Source organism: Nyctereutes procyonoides, unplaced genomic scaffold (genome assembly GCF_905146905.1).
Source record: "Nyctereutes procyonoides isolate TBG_1078 unplaced genomic scaffold, NYPRO_anot_genome, whole genome shotgun sequence".
Classification (NCBI taxonomy): domain Eukaryota; kingdom Metazoa; phylum Chordata; class Mammalia; order Carnivora; family Canidae; genus Nyctereutes; species Nyctereutes procyonoides.
This window is the reverse complement of record NW_026575126.1, coordinates 33,277,342-33,300,306: the sequence shown is the minus strand read 5'-3', so window position 1 is coordinate 33,300,306 and position 22,965 is coordinate 33,277,342. Positions and strand designations below refer to the sequence as shown.

Below are 22,965 nucleotides of genomic sequence, written 5' to 3'. Positions count from 1 at the left end.
CCAGAGCAGTGAGGCAAGAAACAGAAATAAACAACATCCAAATTGAAAAGGAAGAAGTAAAATTGGCTCTGTTTGCAGCTGATATGATCTTATATGTAGAAAGATGTAAAGAAAAGATAACTAACTCATCAGTCATTATTCAGAAATGCAAATGAAAACCATAATGAGCTAATATTTCACACTCATTAGGATGACTTGTTTTTTTTTACAAGGTAAACAAATAAAAGAGAAAAGAACCACTGTTGGCCAGGAGATACAGAAATTAGGATCCTTGTGCATTGCTGGTGGGCTTGTAAAATGATGTAGCTACTATGAAAACAATATGGAGGAAATGAAATGTCTGTCTTGAAAATGAGGAAATGAAATGACTGCACCCTCATGTTCACTGTGGCATTATTTACAATAGCCAAGACATGGAACAACCAAAGTGTCTGTCAATGAATGGATAAATATGTGATGTGTGTGTGTGTGTGTGTGTGTTACTAGACCATAAAAAAGAAGGAACTTTTGTCATTTGTAACAATATGGACAAAACTTCAGGTTATTGTGCTAACTGAAATAAGTCAAATAGAGAGAGGTAAATATTATATAATCTCGTATATGGATATTTAAAAAATGAAACTCATAAAGACAGATTGTAGATCGGTGGTCACTGGAGCAAGGGTGTGTGGGAGATGAGTGAATGTGTTCAAAGTATGAAATTCCTATTATCAGATGAATAAATTCTGGGAATGTGATATACAGCATGGTGACTATATTTAATAATCATGTATTATATACCTGTAATTGCTAAGAAATTTAAACATTTTTAAAGTTTTTAAAGTTCTCACCACACACAAAAATATAACTGAGATGTAACCTTATTGTAGTAATCATTTCACAACATTTGTGCATACCAAATCAGCTTGTACATCTTAAACTTACTCAATGTTATGTATCAGTTATATCTAAGAAGAGTTGGAAAAAATAATAAATGTAAATTTTAAATATTTCTAGCACATATATTTCAATTTCTAAATAATTCTTAAAATTAATATTAATTTAAGGTTTCTGTTCACAAATGTCTATATGGTAGAGATCATTTTTACATGGTATTGAATTATATAACCTTATCATAATATATTGCATTATAGTAATAATAAAAACCATGTGTTTTTTATTGTTTCTTAACACGGAAAATCTTTGAAAATTTTAGTGTAATCCTATCACAGAAAAATAATTTTCTATTATGGTCACTCATTATTATTTTAAAACAAAAATCCAGAAGCGGGGCAAGAAGGCGGAGGAGCAGGGTCCTCACCTCACCTGGTCCCCCCAACTCACCTGGATAACTTTCAAACCACCCTGAAAACCTATGAATCCGACCTGAGATGTAAAGAGAGGACAGCCTGATGCTACAGAGAGACGGGTTTTCGCTTCTAACAAGGTAGGAAGGAGGAAAAAAATAAATAAAAACTAATCCAGTGGGGGAGGGGCCGTGAGGAGCCGGGATAAGGGGGCAGAAGCTCGGGGACCAGAGAGCCCCCCCCCCGGAGAAGCAGGAACCTTCAAAATCCGCGATTCTTCCCCGACGGAAAGGCGCTCAGCAGGCAAACCGGGCAGGATCGCAGGCACCTCCAGCCTCCCGGGGCCACTAGGAGAGCAGGCACCCGGGGAGAGCGCACCCACACCGGCAAGCTCGGTAACGGGCTGGAGCGGGCGGGGCCTGGGGAGCAGCCGGGGTCGGGGGGCTCCGGGAGGGGGCGCTGTGCCTGCGGCCTCCAGGAGCTGTGGCCCGGAGCAGGATTCCAGCCGCAGGCCCGGATCCCAGGGCAGGGAGAGGAGACACAGCCCAGGATCCTGCGCTGCGCCCCCGGCAGGCGGAGGCGGGGAGGGCACAGGACGTCGGAGGCTCCTGCCCCCCCCCGCACCCCCGAGCTGTGCAGGTCAGCACCCTCCCCCGCCCTGCGCCTAGGCCAGTGTGGACTGGGAGACCGTGGTAGTTACTGGGGGAGCTGACTCCAGGTCTGGAGAGTTGGCCGCCCCCAGGGGTGTTGTTCCTCCTGGTGTCACCCTGTGCCTGGGAGGGGCGGGGCCGCCAGGGAACACGGGCCTCATGGGGTCAACAGCTCCCACTGAGCCCAGCACCCGGCGGGGGAGGGGTGGGGGGGCAGGTCCCTCAGATGCACACCCCTGAGAATCAGCACAGCAGCCCCTCCCCCAGAAGACCCGCTGGAAGGACAGGGGAAGAGCAAGTTCTAGACCCATCAGTGCTGGAAAGCTCCAGGACCAAGGGGAAAATCGAGAGAACATAGTATATAGAACTAGAGGGTACCCCTCCTTTCTTTTCTTTTTAAAATTTTTTCCCCTTTTTCTATACAACTCATTTTTATATCAGACTAAAAATCTCCAATATTTTTTGCTTTTACCCACCTTAACTACAATATTTTACCAACTCTTCATTTTTAAGTTTCTTCCTTTTTGACTTTCAAATTTCTACAATTACATGTCTTAGATATATTTTTCACTTCTGGATTCCTTTCAACATATTCAAATTAATTTTGGGAGATATACAAGATATGTGTTTTTGTTTTGTGTTTTTTTGTTTTCTCTTTGTTCTGCAATGGTGGAAGTTACCCAGTTTAGACCCACAGTCTAAAACATGACTAACATACACTCAGAACCAAGTGAAATACCATGCTGGTTCATTCTGTGAGATTATATTCTCTCTTCCTTCCCATTCTGCCCCCTTCTTCTATCTTGTATATGTTTTGGTGGTCAGTATTGGAGCTTTCAATTCGATGTCAGAAAGCCAATTCAGAAGCACAATTATAAAGCTATTGGTGACTCTGCAAAAAAGCATAAAGGACTCTAGAGACTTTGTTACTGCAAAATGGAGATCTAATCAGGCCGAAATTAAAAATAAATTAGTGAGATGAAATCCAAACTAGATGTCCTAACAGCTAGGGTTAATGAGGTGGAAGAAAGAGTGAGCAACATAGAAGACAAGTTGATGGTAAGGAAAGAAGCTTAGGAAAAAAAGAGAAAAACAAGAGACCACAAGGAAAAGTTAAGGGAAATAAATGACAGCCTCAGAAGGAAGAATCTAGGAACACCTGGGTGGCTCAGTGGTTGAGCATCTGCCTTGGGCTCAGGGCGTGATCCTGGGATCCAAGATCGAATCCCATATCGGGCTCCTTGCAGGGAGTCTGCTTCTCCCTTTGCCTGTGTCTCTGCCTCTCTCTCCCTCTGTGTATCTCATAAATAAATAAATAAATAAATAAATAAATAAATAAATAAATAAAATATTTTTTTTTAAAAGGAAGAATCTATGTATAATTGGGATTCCAGAAGATGCCAAGAAGGAGAGAAGGCCACAAAGTATATCTGAACAAACCATAGATGATAACTTCCTTAATTTGGGGAGGGAAACAGGCATTCAGACCCAGGAGATAGGAAGGTGCCCCCCAAATCAATAAAAGTCATTCAACATCTCTACATTTAATAGGGAAACTTGCAAATTCCAAAGATAAAGGGAAAACCCTTAAAGCAGTGAGAGATAAGAGATCCCTACCTTATATGGAGAGAAATATCATATTAACAGCAGTCCTCTCCACAGAGACCTAGAAGGCCAGAAAGGGCTGGCAGGATATATTTAGGGTCCTAAATGAGAAGAACATGCAGCCAAGAATACTTTATCCAGCAAGGCTGTCATTCAGAATAGAAGGAGAGATAAAGAGCTTCCAAGATAGACAGAAACTGAAAAGAATATGTGACTACCAACCTGGCTCTGCAAGAAATATTAAGGGGGACTCTGTAAAAGAAAGAGGAAGCCCAAAGAAATAATCCACAAAAATAGGGAAAGAATAGGTATTACAATGACACTAAATTCATATCTTTCAATAGGTACTCTGAACATGAATGGGCTAAATGATCCCATCAAGAGATGCAGGGTTTCAGACTGGATAATAAAAACAAGACCCATCTATTTGCTGTCTACAAGAGACTCATTTTAGACCTAAGGACACCTCCAGCCTGAAAATGAAAGGGTGGAGAACCATTTACCATTCAAATGGTCCTCAAAAGAAAGCTTGGGTAGCAATCCTCATATCAGATAAAGTTTATCCCAAAGACTGTAGTAAGAGATGAAGAGGGACACTAAATCATACTTAAAGGATCTATCCAACAAGAGGACCTAACAATCATGAATATTTATGCCCCGAATGTGGGAGCTGCCAAGTATATCAATCAATTAATAACCAAAGTAAAGACATATTAGATAATAATACATTAATAGTAGGAGACTTCAACACGGTACTTTCTGCAAATGACAGATATTTTAAGCAGAACATCTCCAAAGAAACAAGAGCTTTAAATGATGCACTAGACCAGATGGATTTCACAGATATATATAGAGCTTTCCATCCAAATGCAACTGAATACACATTCTTTTCAAGTGCACATGGAACTTTCTCCAGAATAGACCACATACTGGGTCACAAATCAGGTCTCAACTGATACCATATGATTGGAATTGTCCCCTGCATATTTTCAGACCACAATGCTTTGAAACTAGAACATAATAACAAGAAGAAATTTGGAAGAAACTCAAACATGTGGAGGTGAAAGACCATCCTGCTAAAAGATGGAAGGGTCAACCAGGAAACTAGAGAAGAATTAAAAAGAGTAATGGAAACTAATGAAAATGAAGATACAACCGTTCAAAATCTTTGGGATACAGCAAAAGTGGTTCTAAGAGCGAAATACATTGTAATACAAGCCTCCCTCAAAAAATTGGAAAAAACTCAAATACACAAGCTAACCTTGCACCTAAAGGAACTGGAGAAAGAGCAGCAAGTAAAACATACACCAAACAGAAGAAGAAAGATAATAAAGATTCGAACAGAACTCAATGAAATAGAGACCAGAAGAACTGTAGAACAGATCAACGAAACCAGGAGTTGGTTCTTTGAAAGAATAAGATAGATAAACCATTAGCCAGCCTTATTAAAAAGAAAAAAAGACTCAAATTGATAAAGTCATGAATGAAAGAGGAGAGATCACAATCAATACCAAGGAAAATACAAATACCAAGGAAATACAAATGATTTTATTTAAAAAACATATTATGAGCAGCTGGAAGAAATGGATGCATTTCTGGAAAACCACAAACTACCAAAACTGGAACAGGAAGAAATAGAAAACCTGAACAGGCCAATAACCAGTGAGTAAATTGAAGCAGACATCAAAACCTCCCAAGACACAAAAGTCCAGGGCCAGATGGCTTCCCAGGGGAATTCTATCAAACGTTTAAAGAAGAAATAATACCTATTTTACTAAAGATGTTCCAAAAGATAGAAAGAGATGGAATACTTCCAAACTTGTTCTATGAGGCCAGTATCACCTTAATTCCAAAACCAGACAAAGACCCCACCAAAAAGGAGAATTATAGACCAATATCCCTGATGAACACAGATGCAAAAATTCTCAACAAGATACTAGCCAATAGGATCCAACAATACATTAAGAAGATTATTCACCATGACCAAGTGGGATTTATCTCCAGGATGCAAGGTTGGTTCAACACTCATATAAAGCAATCAGTGTGATAGATCACATCAACAAGAGAAAAAACAAGAACCATATGATCCTCTCTATTTAGATGCAGAGAAAGCATTTGACAAAATACAGCATCCATTCCTGATCAAAACTCTTCAGAGTGTAGGGATATAGGGAACATTCCTCAGTATTTTAAAAGCCATCTATGAAAATCCTACAGTAAATATAATTCTCAATGGGGAAAAACTGAGAGCCTTTCCCCTAAGATCAGGAACATAAAGGGATGTCCACTCTCACCACTGCTATTCAACATATAGTACTAGAAGTCCTGGCTTCAGCAATCAGGTAACAAAAAGAAATAAAAAGCATTCAAATTGGCAAAGAAGAAGTCAAACTTTCCATCTTCACAGATGACATGATACTGTACATAGAAAACCCAAAGACTCTACCTCAAGATTGCTAGAACTCATACAGCAATTCGGCAGTGTGGCAGGATACAAAATCAATGCCCAGAAGTCAGTGGCGTTTCTATACGCTAACAATGAGATGGAAGAAAGAGAAATTAAGGAGTCAATCCCATTTACAATTGCACCCAAAAGCATAAGATACCTAGGAATAAACCTAACCAAAGAGGTAAACGATTTATACCATAAAAACTACAGAACACTTCTGAAAGAAATTGAGGAAAACACAAAGAGATGGAAAAATATTCCATGCTCATGGATTGGAAGAATTAATATTGTGAAAATGTCTATGCTACCCAGGGCAATGTACATGTTCAATGCAATCCCTATCAAAATACCATGGACTTTCTTCAGAGAGTTGTAACAAATCATCTTAAGATGTGTGTGGAATTGGAAAAGACCCCGAATAGCCAGGGGAATATTGAAAAAGAAAACCAAAACTGGGGGCATCACAATGCCGAATTCAAGTTGTACTACAAAGCTGTGATCATCAAGACAGTGTGGTACTGGCACAAAAACAGACACATAAATCAATGAAACAGAATGGGGAACCTAGAAATGGGCCCTCAACTCTATGATCAACTAATATTCGACAAAGCAGGAAAAAATATACACTGGGAAAAGGAGAGTCTCTTCAATAAATGGTGCTGGGAAAATGGCGCACGTGCAGAAGAATGAAGTTAGACCATTGTCTTACACCAGACACAAAGATAAATTCAAAATGGCTGAAAGATTTAAATGTGAGACAAGAATCCATCAAAATCCTAGAGGAGAACATGGGCAACATCCTTCCTGAACTTGACCACAGCAACTTCTTGCAAGATACATCCATGAAGGCAAGAGAAACAAAAGCAAAAATGAATTATTGGGACTTCATCAAGAAATTTCTACACAGCAAAAGAAACACTCAACAAAACTAAAAGACAATCTACAGAATGGGAGAAGATATTTGCAAATGGCATATCAGATAAAGGGCTAGCATCCAAGATCTATAAAGAACTTATCAAACTCAACAGCAAAGAAACAAATAATCCAATCATGAAATGGGCACAGACAGAACAGAAATCTCACAGAGGAAGACATAGACATGGCCAACAGGCACATGAGAAAATGCTCCGCATCACTTGCCATCAGGGAAATACAAATCAAAACCACAATGAGATACTACCTCATACCAGTGAGACTGGTGAAAATTAACAAGACAGGAAACAACAAATGTTGGAGAGGAGGTGGAGAAAGGGGAACCCTCCTGCACTGTTGATGGAAATATGAACTGGTGCAGCCACTCTGGAAAACTGTGTGGAGGCTCCTCAAAGAGTTAAAAATAGATCTGCCCTACGACCCAGCAATTGCACTGCTGGGGATTTACCCCAAAGATACAGATGCAGGGAAACGCCAGGACACCTGCACCCCAATGTTTATAGCAGCAATGTCCACAATAGCCAGACTGTGGAAGGGGCCTCCGTGTCCATCGACAGATGATGGATAAAGAAGATGTGGTCTATGTATACAATGGAATATTACTCAGCCATTAGAAACGACGAATACCCACCATTTGCTTTGACATGGATGGAACTGGAGGGTATTATGCTGGGTGAAGTAAGTCAATAGGAGTAGGACAATCATCATATGGTTTCATTCATATGGGGAATATAAGAAATAGTGAAAGGAATTATAAGGGAAGGAGGGGAACTGAATGAGAAAAATTAGAGAGGGAGACAAACCATGAAAGACTCCTAACCCTGGGAAACGAACAAGGGGTAGTGGAAGGGGAGGTGGGTAGGAGGTTGGGATGACTGGGTGATGGGTTATGAGGAGGGGACTTGACGGATGGGCACTAGGTGTTATACCATATGTTGGCAAATCGAACTTCAATAATAAAAATATATATCTTTTTAAAAAACCCAAAGACATTCTTTGAAAGAAGATATTCAAATGACCAAAAAGCAAATAAAAAGATTTTCAATGTTACTAATCATTAAGGAAATGCAAATCAAGACCATAGGATAACACTTTACATCTATTAGGTTTTTTACTGTGTTTTCTTTTGTTTTTTTTTTTTAAGGAAAATCTTAGTGCTAGCAAAGATGTAGAGAAATTAGAATATCACACCCCACTATTGGGAATGCAAGATGATACAGCTACTTTATAAAGTAGTATCTGGCAGTTCCTCATATGGTTAGAGATAGAATTACCATGTAAGTCAGAAATTCTATTCCTAAGTATACACTCAAATAATTGAAAACATCCCAAAAACTGACAAATGGATAAACAAAATGTGGCTTATTCATACAAGAAAATATTCGGCCATGAAAAACAAACTACTGATGCATGCTACAACATGAATGAATATTGGAAAGATTATGCAATGTGAAAGAAGCCAGTCACATATTATATTATTTCATTTATTTGGCATATCCATAATAGACAACTCTAAAGAAATAAAGAGCAGATTCCTGGTTGCTTAGGTCTGGGGACAGGGATAGGGGAAATAGAGGGATAAAAGAGTGATAACTAAAGGATGGGGGGTGGTGAAACTCTTAAACTCTCTGTGATAATGGTTGCATATTTCTGAGAATAAAATAGAAAACCGTTGTATTTAAATAAATAAATAAATAAATAAATAAATGAAAACAAAATAACATCTCATGAAAAATACAGAAAATTTAAGATTTTTGTGAAAATTACTGTGAATTCTCATTTCTAGTTCCTTAGTCCCAAGATTAATATCATTTGGGTACTTGGAAACATTATTAGAGAGTGGCCTGGTCTTCCTATCATAATGTATTTTTTATTCACAGAATAGTTGGAATTCACAAATTTTTACCTATTTTATTTTTGGTAACTTTTTGACAATAGAATATTCTGGCATCAACACATATATACATATACACACTTCCTGGAAGATGAACGAACACGTATTGTGAAAAACTGAGTCCTGAATTCCCATTTCTCAAGTTGGTGACGAAAATGTAACTTGCACAAGTATTTGCTGTCACTTTTCAGCCACTGTGGATGATGTCACTGGCAATAAGAAAAATGTACAAACCAGAAATAACAGTAGTTACTTCAAAAATTAGTATTAGTAATTATTATTCTGCCTTAAAATGAAATGGAATTTGGATACATTCAACAACATGGACAAACTCTAAGTTTATTATCTAAGTGATATAAGCCAGATACAAAAGACAAATATTGTGTGATTCCACTTATGTGAGGTACGTAGAATAAGCAAATTCATAGTAACAAAGAGTAGAATAGAAGGTATCAGGGGCCCAGAGGAGGGAAAATGGGAGTTATTGTTCAATGGGCACAGAATTTCTGTTTAGGATGATCAAAAAGTATTGGATAGCAGCTACGTTTGCAGAACATTATGAATGTACTTAATGTCACTAAACCATATACCTAGAAATAGTTAAAATGGTAAATCCTGTGTTACACACATTATGTGACAACAAAAATAACCTCCCAAATTAATATTCATTTACAAACTCTGGACCAAAATATGATTTAATATATTTAGCTACAAAAGATGCACTTATGTATCACTTTATGAAGCATGAGTTTTCATCTAGATCCCATGATTTTTGTAAATTATTTTTGCTGTGGCTATTCTAAGATTTCCTGTATATATATAAAGTGTGCAGTGGTAGCTATTCACATGTTGCTTTCATAACAGAAGAATTTCATTCACATTAAACATACACATATGTCACTTCTATAGTAGAAGAAGCTCATATGCATTTATATCAGTTATCAAATTTCAAATTGAAAAATTGTTATGTTCTGGCAATGATTTGATTTCTTTTAAATCCAATTGACAGAATTTAAGAAACTATTGGGAGTTTTTTTTTTTTAATCTTTAAAGATTTTTTTTTTATTTATTCATGAGAGGCACAGAGAGAGAGAGAGAGGCAGAGACACAGGGAGAGGAAGAAGCAGGCTCCATGCAGGGGGCCAAATGTGGGACTTGATCCCAGTTCTCCAGGTTCAAGGCCAAAGGCGGCGCTAAACCAGTGAGCCACCTGGGCTGCCCTGGGAGTTCATTTTATTGAAAGTGATATATCATTATTTGGAACATCTTTGTTGACTTATTTGTAAAAGTGAACACTAAAGATGTATCTGTTTTCATGGAGATAATATGATTACAAGTTTTGTGTAGCATAATTTATGATTAAAAAATGGTTTCCTAATAAATTAAGAAATTTATGGAGGAGCCATGTACAGGAAATTTGTTAAGGTACACTCATAATTTAAATTCAAACCAGCTATAGTATTCTATCCTTTGAAATATAAGCTATCATTATCCAAATTTACAAATATTCTGTACATACACAGAAAACTGAGCTACAAAATTTCTTTGAAAGAGCTAGTACCAAACACACACACATTATCATGGCAATATATATTTTCTCTTCTTATGACACATCACAACATCGATTTTAGATATGTTTGAGCTTAAACTGACCAATTTGGTAAGTCATTCTAATTGTCCTACAGTTACATTGATTTCTTTTGTAGCCAAGTTCCTTAATATTTCATGTTGTTAAAAAACAATTAGAAGTATTTAATAACTGTGTTAGAGTGGAATTTCAATTTTTGAAGCTTTGAAAGGAACTACAATTACTGAAGACAAAGCATGAAAACAAGTAGTCATCAAAATTTATTCCTACAAAGGAAGCAATTGAGCAAATTAAATAAGAATGTAAATGTTGTACATGATTTAGTTTTAAAATCCTATAATTGTATTTTGGAACATCTCATCTGGTAGAAAATCTTTTGATGGAGCCTCTGGTTTTTATTTGTATACATTTATTTTCTGTATCACAGTAAAATGAAATTGAGAGGATCAATGATTTTCGAGGATTCAAATTTGGCAAAACATTCGAAAGAATAATAAAAAGTGTCAACTCATTGACAAGATCCAACTGTAAAACTGTTGAACATTGTTACTTTGAATGGAGCAAAAGGATATTTGAGATGAAATATTTCCATTTAAATATGAAAAAATAAAATTCAGACTATCTTGCACTTAGCAGAATTTGCTCTGAACAGACTATGGCCCTCAGTGCTATAAACAGAATATTTTCTCAAATATTATGTTCTACATAGAGCAATTAGGGGTATCAAGAATTTCAAATCTATTGACCAAAAGATGCCATTGTGAGGATGCATCTAGGTAATATTATGATAAAACCATTTTACTTTGCTTTAAGAACACACATATACATTATTTAGCTTTTTAGAAATAATTTCATTTTATAACTATTCCTGTACAAAACTAGTTTCTAGGCCTACCAGTATAAACAAAATCAATGTTAGTGACTATTTCATAAGTCATATTACTTAAATTATTTTGATGTCTTTTTTCATTCTCAAAAGTATACATTTGAACAAAAATTGATTTTGGACAGAATGATTGGGCAGGTAATAATAATATAATTGCTACTTTAGATAAACAGAAATGGAGCCCAGGGAGGTAAAGTAACCTTCCCAAAGTTACACAGCTAACAAGTGCTAAAGTGATATTGAAAAAAAAAATTTTTTTAATGTAATAATAAACTGTTACCTATTGGGCATCTCCTATGGACTGAAGAGCATATTTGGTGCATGACATATACTCTTTATTTCTCAACAGAAGCTGTAAAGCAGATTATAATTATTTTTTATTCTTATTTTTATAGTCAAGGAAATTGAGGCTTACTGAAGTAAGATAATGTGGCCAAGATCAACAGCTGGTAAGTGAAAAAACTGGATTTCCTTCTGTCTGATCACAAGCTCATATCTCTTACCCATTCCTTCTTTTTTTCCTTCTGCAGATTTATTGAGATATAATTCACATATAATATTGTGGAATTTTAAGTCGTACAATGTGATGATTTGATATATGTATGTAATGCAAAATATTTACCAAAATAAAGTTAGTGCATCCTGTACCTCACATAATTGCCAGCTTGTTATTGTTATTCAGACCCATTCTTAATGGAAGTTTTAAACAATTCCTAGGAAAACATGAGATACACAGAAAAGGAACCATAATCATTACTTTGAAAGTAAAGGGACCAAGGTTCCTAATTAAGTAAAGATTCCCAGGTTCCAAGGTTAGCTAATAAAAAAGGACAAAGAATGGTCAACATGGTAGACTGTCTCCCATTACCTGTGGCTTCACTTTCTGTGGTTGCAGTCACTCACAGTCAATGGGGTCCAGAAGCACATGATCTTCGAGATGCATGGTTAGCAGGTCAGTAGTATAGCCTAATGCTATGTCACGATGCCTGTGCCACTCACTTCTCTTCATCGCATCTTCTAGGCATTTAATCATCTCACATCATCACAAGAACAAGGGTGAGAATAGTACAAATTATTTTGAGAGCGAGACCATCTTCACATAACTTTTATTTACAGTATATTGTGCTACTTGTTCTATTTTATTATCATTATCATTGATCTCTTGCTCTGCTAATTAGACCCAGTAAGTTTAATAAATTAAACTTTATCATAGGTGTGTCTGTTGAGGAAAAAACAGAGTACATTGGGTTTGATATTATCTGCAGTTTCAGGCATCCACTGGGGGTCTCGGAAACTATCCCGCATGGATGAGGGAAGACTACTATTCCCAGCATGTAAAGAAAATGAATTTTAAGTAAATAAGCCCAAGTTAACATTCCAGCTCTATAACCTACTAGCTGAGCAATCGTGAAGCCTAGTTTCATGATCCATGAGCTTCAGTCTATAAACAAAATGGCAAAAAAAAAAAAATGTCTATCTTAGAGTGGGTTGAGAATAAAGTAAAGTAGGGTTTAGAGAATAAAGTGAAGGAGCACTTAAAAACAAACTTAGAATAGTGCTTCAACCATTACTAGTATTGAACAAATGTTATCTATTATTATTATTGTTCATATTAACAACAATGTAAAGCAGTCCTTCTTTGAGAAATGGCTCATGTGAGTCTGCTTGCTAATGCCACAGAAACTGCCTGCGTCACCTTACAAATTGGACTTCGTTGCCTATATGTTTACCTTGGAAAATAACTATCAAATAAATATGTGGGTTACCTGATGAGTGGATAGGATGTGGGAGATAGAATTTTTTTTAAAGATTTGTTTATTTATTTATTTGAGAGAAGAAGAGAGGGCAGAGGGAGAAGGAGCAGATTCCCAGCTGAAAGTGGAGCCAGACATGAGGCTCGATCCCAGGACTCTAAGTTCTTGACCTGAGCCAAAATCAACAGTCAGCTGCTTAACTAACTGAGCCATCCAGGCACCTCCAATGACAATGTTTTAATAGGCCAAACCAGTTATAATTTTTATCATATTCCTCTCCTAAAAATTAGGGGGATTCCTCCCATAGCACATTATCCTATCTTAAAGAGTGAATGGAACCAGGAAATCAAAATGATATAGCTTGTCCTTAGATAGAATCATTTTAAGCACTTTTATTCTGCTGCCAAGATTATTTAGCATTATCCTTGGTGGGAGGGGTGTAGGCAGTGAATTTGGTAATAAGATTTTATTATTGGCATCAAAGTTTATGTTTCTTGTGATTGTCTTTCAAGGTAAAAAATGTCAAAGTTGTTTTTCTGCCCCACTTCTCTAAGGGCTTAAAAAGTACATTTTTTAAAGATTTATTTATTTATGTGAGAGAGAAATAGTGTGGGTGAGCAGGGAAAGGGGCAAAGAGAGATGGAGAGAATCTCAAGCAGACTCCCCTCTGAGCACAGAGCCTGACATGGGGCTCTATCTCACAACCATAAGACCACAACCTGAGCCAAAATCAAGAGTCAGATGCTTAACTGACCAAGCACCCAGGTGCCCCTAAAATTTATTCCAGAAGCAATGTTATACAATTACATTCTTGAAGCAACGTAATGCAAGGTAAGGAACATTTGGCATGACAATCTAAAGATCTGCCATCTTACTAGAAATATGAATTTTACTAATCTCTTAGGTTTCTAAGCCTCAGGTGCATTATCTGCTAACAGAAATGATGTTTGGGACTTCAAATGCAATAATACAAAATAGAGACACTGTAAACTGGAGAACTTTGGAGGTAGTTACGCCATGTCACACACCTTGTGTGGATATTATATGAGACAAAAATACTAAATGTTTTATATTTTTAATACACAAGAACATTATATGTACAATTGTTACAAAGATTAGATGGCTTAATCTGCTCAAGTAGCTACTAATGAACTTTTATTTGTTTCGTTCAGGAACTCACGGATAGTGAACCAGACAGTATGTTGCAATGGTAAATAAAACAGAAAATGTCCCTGCTTCATGGCATTTACCATCTACTAGAAAAGTTGGACATAAACACTCAATTATATAATTAAATGTTGTGATAACTTCTATGAAGTAAACTAACTGGCTCCTAAGAGACAGAATAACAGCTGGGGAGTGGGAGCTAAGTTGGACTGGAGAATTGGTGGGTATAATATTTGAACTGAATCTTAATAGATGAGTTGCTTTTAACTAAGTGAAGACTATTAACGGATGGGTGAGAAGAGGTGAAGGAGCTGTCTCAGTGGAGAAAATAACATATATAAAACCTGAAGCAGGCACAAGGTTCGTGTTCCCTAGGAACCTTTTTGAAACTGGTTCAGTGATGTTGTCATGTGCAAACATGAGATGGAGTTTTAAGATCTAGACAGAGGCCAGATCCTGCAGATCGTTTGGGGCCATGTTAAAGAGATTGGGTTTTATCTGAAATAGAAAGCAAAGCCATTGAAAGGGATAGGAGAGGGAACCTTTTCATATTGGACAAATTTATTTGCAATGACTCTGAGGCATTTAAGTGGCTGAGTCAAGTAGTTAACTGGATATGAGTTTGTCATTCTGGGGGTTAGGATTGGCAATATCAATTTGGATATCATTAGCACAGACAGTATTTTTAAAATCATGAGAATGAATGAGACCACTAGGTTGAGAGTCTAAGAAAAGAACCCAAAGAACTTCAACACTGAGATGTTGATAAAAAGAGTAACGAGGGCAGCCCAGGTGGCTCAGTGGTTTAGTGCTGCCTTCAGCCCAGGGCGTGATCCTGGAGTTCCAGGATCCAGTCCCACGTCGGGCTCCCTGCAGGGAGCCTGCTTCTCCCTCTGCCTGTATCTCTGCCTCTCTGTCTCCTCTCTGTGTATTCTCATGAATAAATAAATAAAATCTTAAAAAAAAAAAAAAGAGTAACGAGTAAAGGAGACTAAGAAAGAATTGCCAAAAATATAAGAGGAACTGTGGTGTCAAGGCATCAATGAAGCCCATGGTTTTGACAAATAGTGGCCACTTGGGTCAAATCTTCAAAGTTCGTTATAGAGGTCAGCGTCAACTTTAGCAACAATGAGTTAGATGGAGTGTTGGAGGCAGATGCCAGATTCAAGCGAGTGGAAAGGCAAACAGAAGGTTCGAAAATAAAGCCAAGGCCAGAGGAAAGTTTTTAAAAAAGATTTAAATACAAACAGAAAGAGAAATACAGAGCAGTAAGTGTGGGAAGATGAGATGCTTAAAACAAACAAATAAACAAACACACAACTTTTTTAAAGACCAGAAGTAGTAGAAAACGCTTATATGTTAATGAAACAATCCAATTGGAGCAGAGGTTTAAGATGAAGGGGAGAGAAAGAACAACTGAAGAAGTAAATTCCTTGAGAAGGTGAGAGAGCCCAGGATTCAGAATAGAAGCAGAGGGCCTCTTTGTTAGAAGTGGTTACTGATCCTAAAGATGTGGTGATACAAATTTACTCAGCTGCATGAATCTCTTCATTGATGCCCAGCTTCAAAGATGCAGCCTAGAGGCAGGTAATTGGGTTGATCTCATGTGGAGTTTTGCCAGAGCAGTTCATGAGATTGAGAGATCAACAATGGCAATTTACAAGGTGGTGCTTATAGCAGGTTGGGCTTGGGACTTTTGATAATAGACTGATGCAGACTTGGTATTTGTAGCAGTAAGCAGCATGTGGCCTAACTACTTTCAAGATGTGTCCTGCGATGTATATTCAATTTGAAGGCTAATACCTGTTTCTTTATTGCTACTTCTGAAGTACATCTAGGCATGAACATTTTAGTAGCTAAAATGTAGTGCCAATTTTTCCCATTCGGCATTCTTCGGTCAAGTAAGTAAGTAAGAATAAGCATTTTTATGGATCTCTATAAACATTATTTTCATTTTGAATTCTAAAGATGGGTCTTGTAAACACCTTTTCAAAATTTTATTCCAAGTTGGTCTTCACGCAAAGACTTAGCTCACTACTAAGCCTGAGGGCATGGTGGCTGTGAAGAACAACCACAGGCTCAGGGGATAAGTGAGTGGGCAATGACTTTGGGGCAGCCACTTTCACTTAGAACACATTCCTAAAAGTGTTGCTTCTGGAAACTTCCTAATCACTGGGTATCACAAATGATTACTTGGCCTACTGGGTGAAAGATGTCACAAATTAGCTTTAAGAAATTTAAAAATATGAGTCTAAATATGAATGTAAGTTAGATTAGAGTGCACATGTAAAGGAACTAATTTTTAACATTTTTGGATAAGATTTCCCTGTTTACAATCTACTCTCCCTTAACAAATACTTTCGATAGATTTTTTTTTAAAGATGCACTACCTAATTATCCTCCTACACCCATGTTCCTTCTTTGAGGCTCCTTCCTTTCTGTCTATGAAAATCCATCCAGCAGATACCCTCTCTCCCAGCTAAGCCCTGACTGTGACCTCTGTCTTGGCCACCATTACCTCCTTGTCCTTTGAAGTGACAGCATGCAGTGGTGGCAGTAGGATGCATTTACAACAGAGCAGGCCTCCTCATGCAACTAGCAATTCCAAATGCCTATTATTTAATGGGGTGATTTGGTGTTTTACCTGTCTGCCCAGTATAATGAAAAATGTAAAAAGAGAGGTAATTTTCTGTGATTGTTCTAAGTAAGATTAGGATAATTCTTCTCCATAAATAAATAATCAAACATTCATTAAAAAATAAGCATGTTATCAGTAGAAATCAGCAAGCAGTTTAATATTTATTTATGCACAACACATGTTTATATTTTAACTTCCTCCATTCTTCCCAAGCTCCCAACCTATTGGTAGCTTAGTTCACTTTTGGAAAATGTATAACAGCTATTCACAAATTCTAGGAGAGGTACTTGATAAATATTGAATAAATGAGTAACACTGTATGCTGTACCCATATATTATCTCATGTAATTCTCACAGTAACCCCTGAGAAATGGGTATATTATCATCAAATAAAGATAGGAAGAGTTGAGGGGCTTGAGTAACCAGCCTACAGTGACAGAGCTAGTAAGTGAAAGGGCCCAAATTAAGCCCAGGACTCCACATTCAAATTTTTATGTTCTTTTTAGTATCTGCACCATGCTTACAAATGCTGCATTGTAGGAACTGGGGTGAGTCACGTGACTGGATTTGGATGCAATGGCAAGACAGTAGATGAGAGTCTCTGGCATGTGTTGTCTTCTAAAAATACTTTTTGGAGGAACTAACTAGTCCTTCCCTCAGAAAACAAACCCATGATTTAAATCTCTTGGTATAGCTTTGCTTTGTCTATCACTCATTTTATAGGATCTTATGAGATTTTAAGGGCATAATATCTTTAATAACATAATCATGAAGAAAACATGCTATGATGAAAGGCCACTATAATGTAGCAATTTAGCCCTAAAGTAATAACCCTCAACTGTAAATGTTACACCATTTATAAGATTGTTTTTTTCACCAGACAAAAAGTATTTGTGCTTGTCATATAAACATGTGTGATGTACATAGTTAGTAAAACTGATAGTATTAATAAAAATCTTAATAGGCTTCATGATTAGAATAAAATGATATTTTGATCCAAATCCCTAATTAGAACAGTACATTTACCAACTGTTCTCATGGGAAATGGAGCCAGAATTCATCATTTAAAGTAGTACCTAATTAATCCTTTTTTGTAACAGATGTCAACCTTATTTTCAAATCTTTTGTAGACAATGACTTGCTGTATGAATCTTTTAATTGTGTATCTTGGGTTATTTATTTTTAACATTGTAATACGTGGTTAAATAAAGGAGATATAGATAATCAGTTTACCTTTGGTTAACTTTTAAATCTGGTTAGCTACTAGAGTAGAGCTATGGAATGTTGAACACAACAAATATAGTTATGGTTCCATCAGAATCATTGTTAAATAAAATGTAACAGTAAATCTGTTAATCACAGTATAGTGGAGAAGCCCTGAGCTTGGGAGCTAGGAGACCAGCCCTCAATTGTGACCCTGCCATGGATTATTGCATGAACTCAAGCAATGTACCCTGTCTTGTGGACTTCAGATACTGTATGTGCGTTACAAGGCCACTGGACTATGTGACTTTTAGGGACCCTTCCAGGGTGAAGATTCATTACCTTTGAAAAACTACTCAGTTTTTATGATTCACAGTCCATTTTAATCTACTTCATACATACGTGTATAGGTATGTGTATGACAATACGTGTGTATGTGTATATATACACATCCATACTCACACCTCCATCCCTATATTTACTCTTAGTGTTTTGTTCCAATCCATAGTATCTTTTGATGAAGGAAAGGAGCAAGCTCATGGAAGCTGATAAAGCTACTTATACTTTTAGACATGTATTATCTATAATAAGTAAAAAGGGAACCACTTATTCAGTGGCAGATTTCACTATGCACCTCTGGGAAGCATAATATTACATTTTGAATGTGTTTTTATTGATTGGTCAGGAAAAATAATTATATAACCAGAATTTAGTATATATAACTTTAATTCCTATGGATGCTTCTTTAATAAAGAAATACACATTCATATTCCAGTAAGCGATTACTAAAGCTGACAAAATTACAGTCTGAAGAACAGAATAAATATGGAATAGATTGTGTCAAAAATGGTGTCGGTACATGCCATGAGAATTAAAAGCATCAGCTAAAGGCATCAGCTTGTAAGTAGGAATTTAGGTACCACTATTGTTGAAGATTTGAACTATGTGATTTTGTATTTGGATGAGGTCTACACAAATTTAACCCTTGAGATTCTGTTGCTTTTGCATTGTCTCTGTAACATCTAACAAAAAGCCATGAATCTAGTAACCTTTAATGCCAGATGGCTAATAATGGCTAAGAGTCGTTAACGTTTATTAAGAGCTCACTCTATACCAGGCTATGTTTTTTGCACATTACCTCTTTATGTCATTTCACCTTCAAAACAATCATGAATCCTTCTACTAACTTTATTTTGCAGATGAGAAACCTGAGGCTTGCAGGTAACATATAGCTCAGCCTACACCACTCAACAAAGTGGTGAGGACCTAGGATTCCAATTCAGATAGTTTGATTCCAGACTCTTATCAATACACAGTGACAACAAGTCCAACCAACTAACCAACAATAATACAGATCATTCCTAAATGTGTTTATCGTTAGCCTGAGATCTAGGCATGGATGTACACTTTCCCACTAGACTTATCTGCTAGAAAGTCCAAGTCCACCCCTCCACCCCCTAACCACAGAATCACTGAACCTTTACCCTGTGCACCAAATGTGCTCAATCTCCAGGGATTTTCCTCCTTAGGCAATGGTTCCATCATTCATCTATGGCTCAGAGCTAGGTATCAACATAGTCCTCTCTGCCTTTACTTGCTACATCCACTTATCTATTACGTCAATTCAATTCTATCACTCAAATACTTTTTAAATCCTATTGCTCTTCTCTATTGCCATGGCCTCCGCCCTAGTCCAAGAGGCTGTTATTTCTCATGTGGACAGCTGTAACTTTTTCCAGTACTGGCTGCTCTTCTTTGAGGTTTGCTCCTCTTCTTTCCATTCTCTATACTTTAGTTAGAGCAATGTTTTGAAATCACATATTTGGTCATATAACACAGCTACTTAAAATTTACATCTTTTCATTACTTTTCGGTAAAGTCCAACTTCCTTAACCAGTTCTGCTCCATGTTTAGCCATTTGCCCCAACCCCAAATTACCTTATGACATCATCTCTTCCCATCTTATGGCACAGCCATAGTTCCTTTCTTGCAGTGCTTCACTTTTGCCTTTACTGCTTCAGGCCCTTCACGCATTTGTTTAGAACGCAGTTATCAATTACTTCCTAAATGATAGCCACTGTTCTAAGCACTCAAGTAGGGTGGTAAGCCAGACTAAGTTCCTGCTCTCAGGAAATTTTTCTTTTAATAGTTTAGAGGGACAGACCATAATCAAAGAAAGCAATGTATTTTCAGGTAGTTGTGAGTTCTATGAGAGCAGGGCAATGGGACAGAAAGTGAGTGGATGTCTGGGGTGGAGGGTAGCATATATATGTGTTTCTGGATGCCTGGAATATTCTTACATTCTCCCTCACTGTCCCATCACACTTTCTACCCTATGCCTCACTAAGTCCTACTCATATTTCAGGTCTCAGGTTAATTAGAAAACCTTGATTAGAAGGCTTTCCTTGACCTCTCCTTTATCCAGACTAGAATAGATGCCTTTATATTCTCATGCTCCAGAGGTCTCTTTTGTAATTTCTCAATTTTGTGACTTTCCTTTTGTAATACTCATCACACTTTAAATTACTTATTTGGAACATTTTAATAATTATTTTAAAAATTATTGCTTTAAATTTTAAATACTTGAAATAATTATAGTCATAATAAACAAAAATTATACATTTATATAATAAATAATAATACTTAATTACTTAAAATTATAATTACTTTGAGTAACTACTTAAAATCCATTTCTTACATTCAAAATTTCATGAAACTGGTCCATTCTACAAAACCTACACCTGGAAGACCTCTCCTCTCTGGAGTTTTAGGGATGACTTCTCTAAGGAAGTAATAATTAGTCTGAAGCCTGGGTAGTAAGAATTAGCCAAGAGAGGATTTGATCTGTCTAGGTGAGAAAACATCTCAGGGTAGAATGGTGTGAGTGACAGGGATCAAGGTAGGTGTGCTGTTTTAGATTGGGGGTCAGAAGAGTTTCCCTGAAGGGGTAAAACTTGAGTTGAGACCTGACTGGCAAGAAGGATGGAGCCAGATATATGAAGTAAGGACAGCGGAATTTCAGAAGGTGAGAAGAGTGCAAAAGACAGCTTGGTGGAGCCTAAGAGAATTAAGGAGATGAGCATGACTGAGATATAAGTGACTAAAAAGGTTTGTGGTAGGAGTTGAGATCTGAGAAGTAGGCAGAGGCCAGATCACAGAGGGCTTTATTGGCTATTGCAAGAAATTTGAACTTTATTTTAGATACATTGAAAAACCTGGAAGATTTAAGGCAGGAGAGTGACATGCTTGATTTATGTTTTAAGAAGATTACTCCGGCTGTTGTATAGACAAAGGATTTTAGAAGGCAGAAGGGTGTGCAATGAGACACCAGTTAAAAGCCCATAAATAATATAAATGATCACCTCTGTAATGTGAATGAAGAGTCAAAAAGGAACCTCTTGCATTCTATCATAGTGATTATTTCCTTTGGGAACAAAAGAAGTAAGATGTAGTGAAAATATTTAGGAGTCAGGCAGACTTGGGTTTAAACAGTAGCTTAACTATGTGACTCTGAATAAGGAAAAATCCATTCCTCACAGGGTTATTGAGGGGACCAATGAGGTAAGACTCTCAATTCTATCATAGTGCTGGCACTTGAAGAAGCCAATAAACATGCCTCCCCTCTCTCCTTTTAAAGGACAAATATTCCATGTGAAGAATAATATATGAAATTACCAGTGACTATTAACAGCAGTAATGAGTATTTCACATGGGTCTACTATTCTGGGCAGTGTGCCTGGTGCTGAGGGCAAAGCAGAAAACAAGGGAGGCCACGTTCCCTGTCTTAGGCAGCTTATAGGACAGTAGGAAAGATAGACATTACACAAATATTTATAGGATCATAGTTGAGGTGAGTCCTGCAAAGGACAAGGTCTTTAAAGCATATAATAGTAAGAGCTCATCCAATCTGAAATTTTAGGGAAGGCTTCTGGAATGGAATCTCATTAGAGACCTGAAGGGCGAATGTTAGCTAGATGATGATTTACTTGATCTGGTCTTTGCCAAGGTCACAGCTTGCAGAAAAATAATTTTTATTAGGATCAGAAGGAAAAATCAAGAAAAGGAAACTGAGATGAGCCATCTGATGCCAGGGATTCAGAGCAATGACTTGTGAGGGTATGTGATCCATGATGGGAAAGGGGAAGTACACAAGTTTGATGCTCAGCATAGACAATGGATGGACACTGTATATATCACTGAGAGCAGAGGGAAGTATCATGCTCATAACTTCACACTTTTCCTTTCCAGCTTCCAAGACATTGTGAGTATTAATGGTGAGGAGGAATTAGCCTCGGGAAAATTGGGTTAGTCGATAGTTTAAGAGTTTGGGCAGCTTTTTCAGTTGAGGAGAACTGAACAGTTTCAGGGACAAATAATTAAATGATAATTTCTCTTTGCTGGTATCTATAATAAATCTGTTCAGAGCTCATCCACAAATCTACAACTGTCCTGATACTCAAACATCAAAATATAAAGCATGGTCCAAAAGCTAAATTGATTCATGAATGAAAAGGCCTTAAGAGGGATCCCTGGGTGGCTCAGCAGTTTAGCGCCTGCCTTTGGCCCAGAGCGTGATCCTGGAGTCCCGGATCGAGTCCCACGTCAGGCTCCCTGCATGGAGCCAGCTTCTCCCTCTGCCCGTGTCTCTGCTTCTCTCTCCCTCTCTGTATTTCTCATGAATAAAGAAATAAAATCTTTTAAAAAAAAAAAGGCCTTAAGAGATATCAAAGTGTTTTTGATCCATTTGTGCATAATCATCTCACAAATAATTTACTTGAAACTATAAGTTCAGGCATGATGAGAAAGTTCAGAATGTAAGGAGGCCATATCTGTAACCTCAATCCTTCTTTGTCCAAACTTTCAGATTGGAAGGAATGCTGAAAAGTGCTCATAATACAACCTTTGATCAAGT

At 37.2% G+C, this 22,965-nt stretch overlaps 1 long non-coding RNA gene across 1 annotated transcript in view; it reads left to right on the top strand.

The window, feature by feature from the left end:
- Positions 1 to 1,274: 1,274 nt before the first annotated feature.
- The window catches only part of LOC129520214 (uncharacterized), an 84,679-nt gene continuing 62,988 nt past the window's right edge, over positions 1,275 to 22,965 (top strand). Inside the window, exons 1-2 of the long non-coding RNA XR_008666516.1 lie at positions 1,275 to 1,426; positions 11,687 to 11,740. This is a non-coding gene — a long non-coding RNA (uncharacterized LOC129520214). The remainder of the gene's footprint in view (positions 1,427 to 11,686; positions 11,741 to 22,965) is intronic.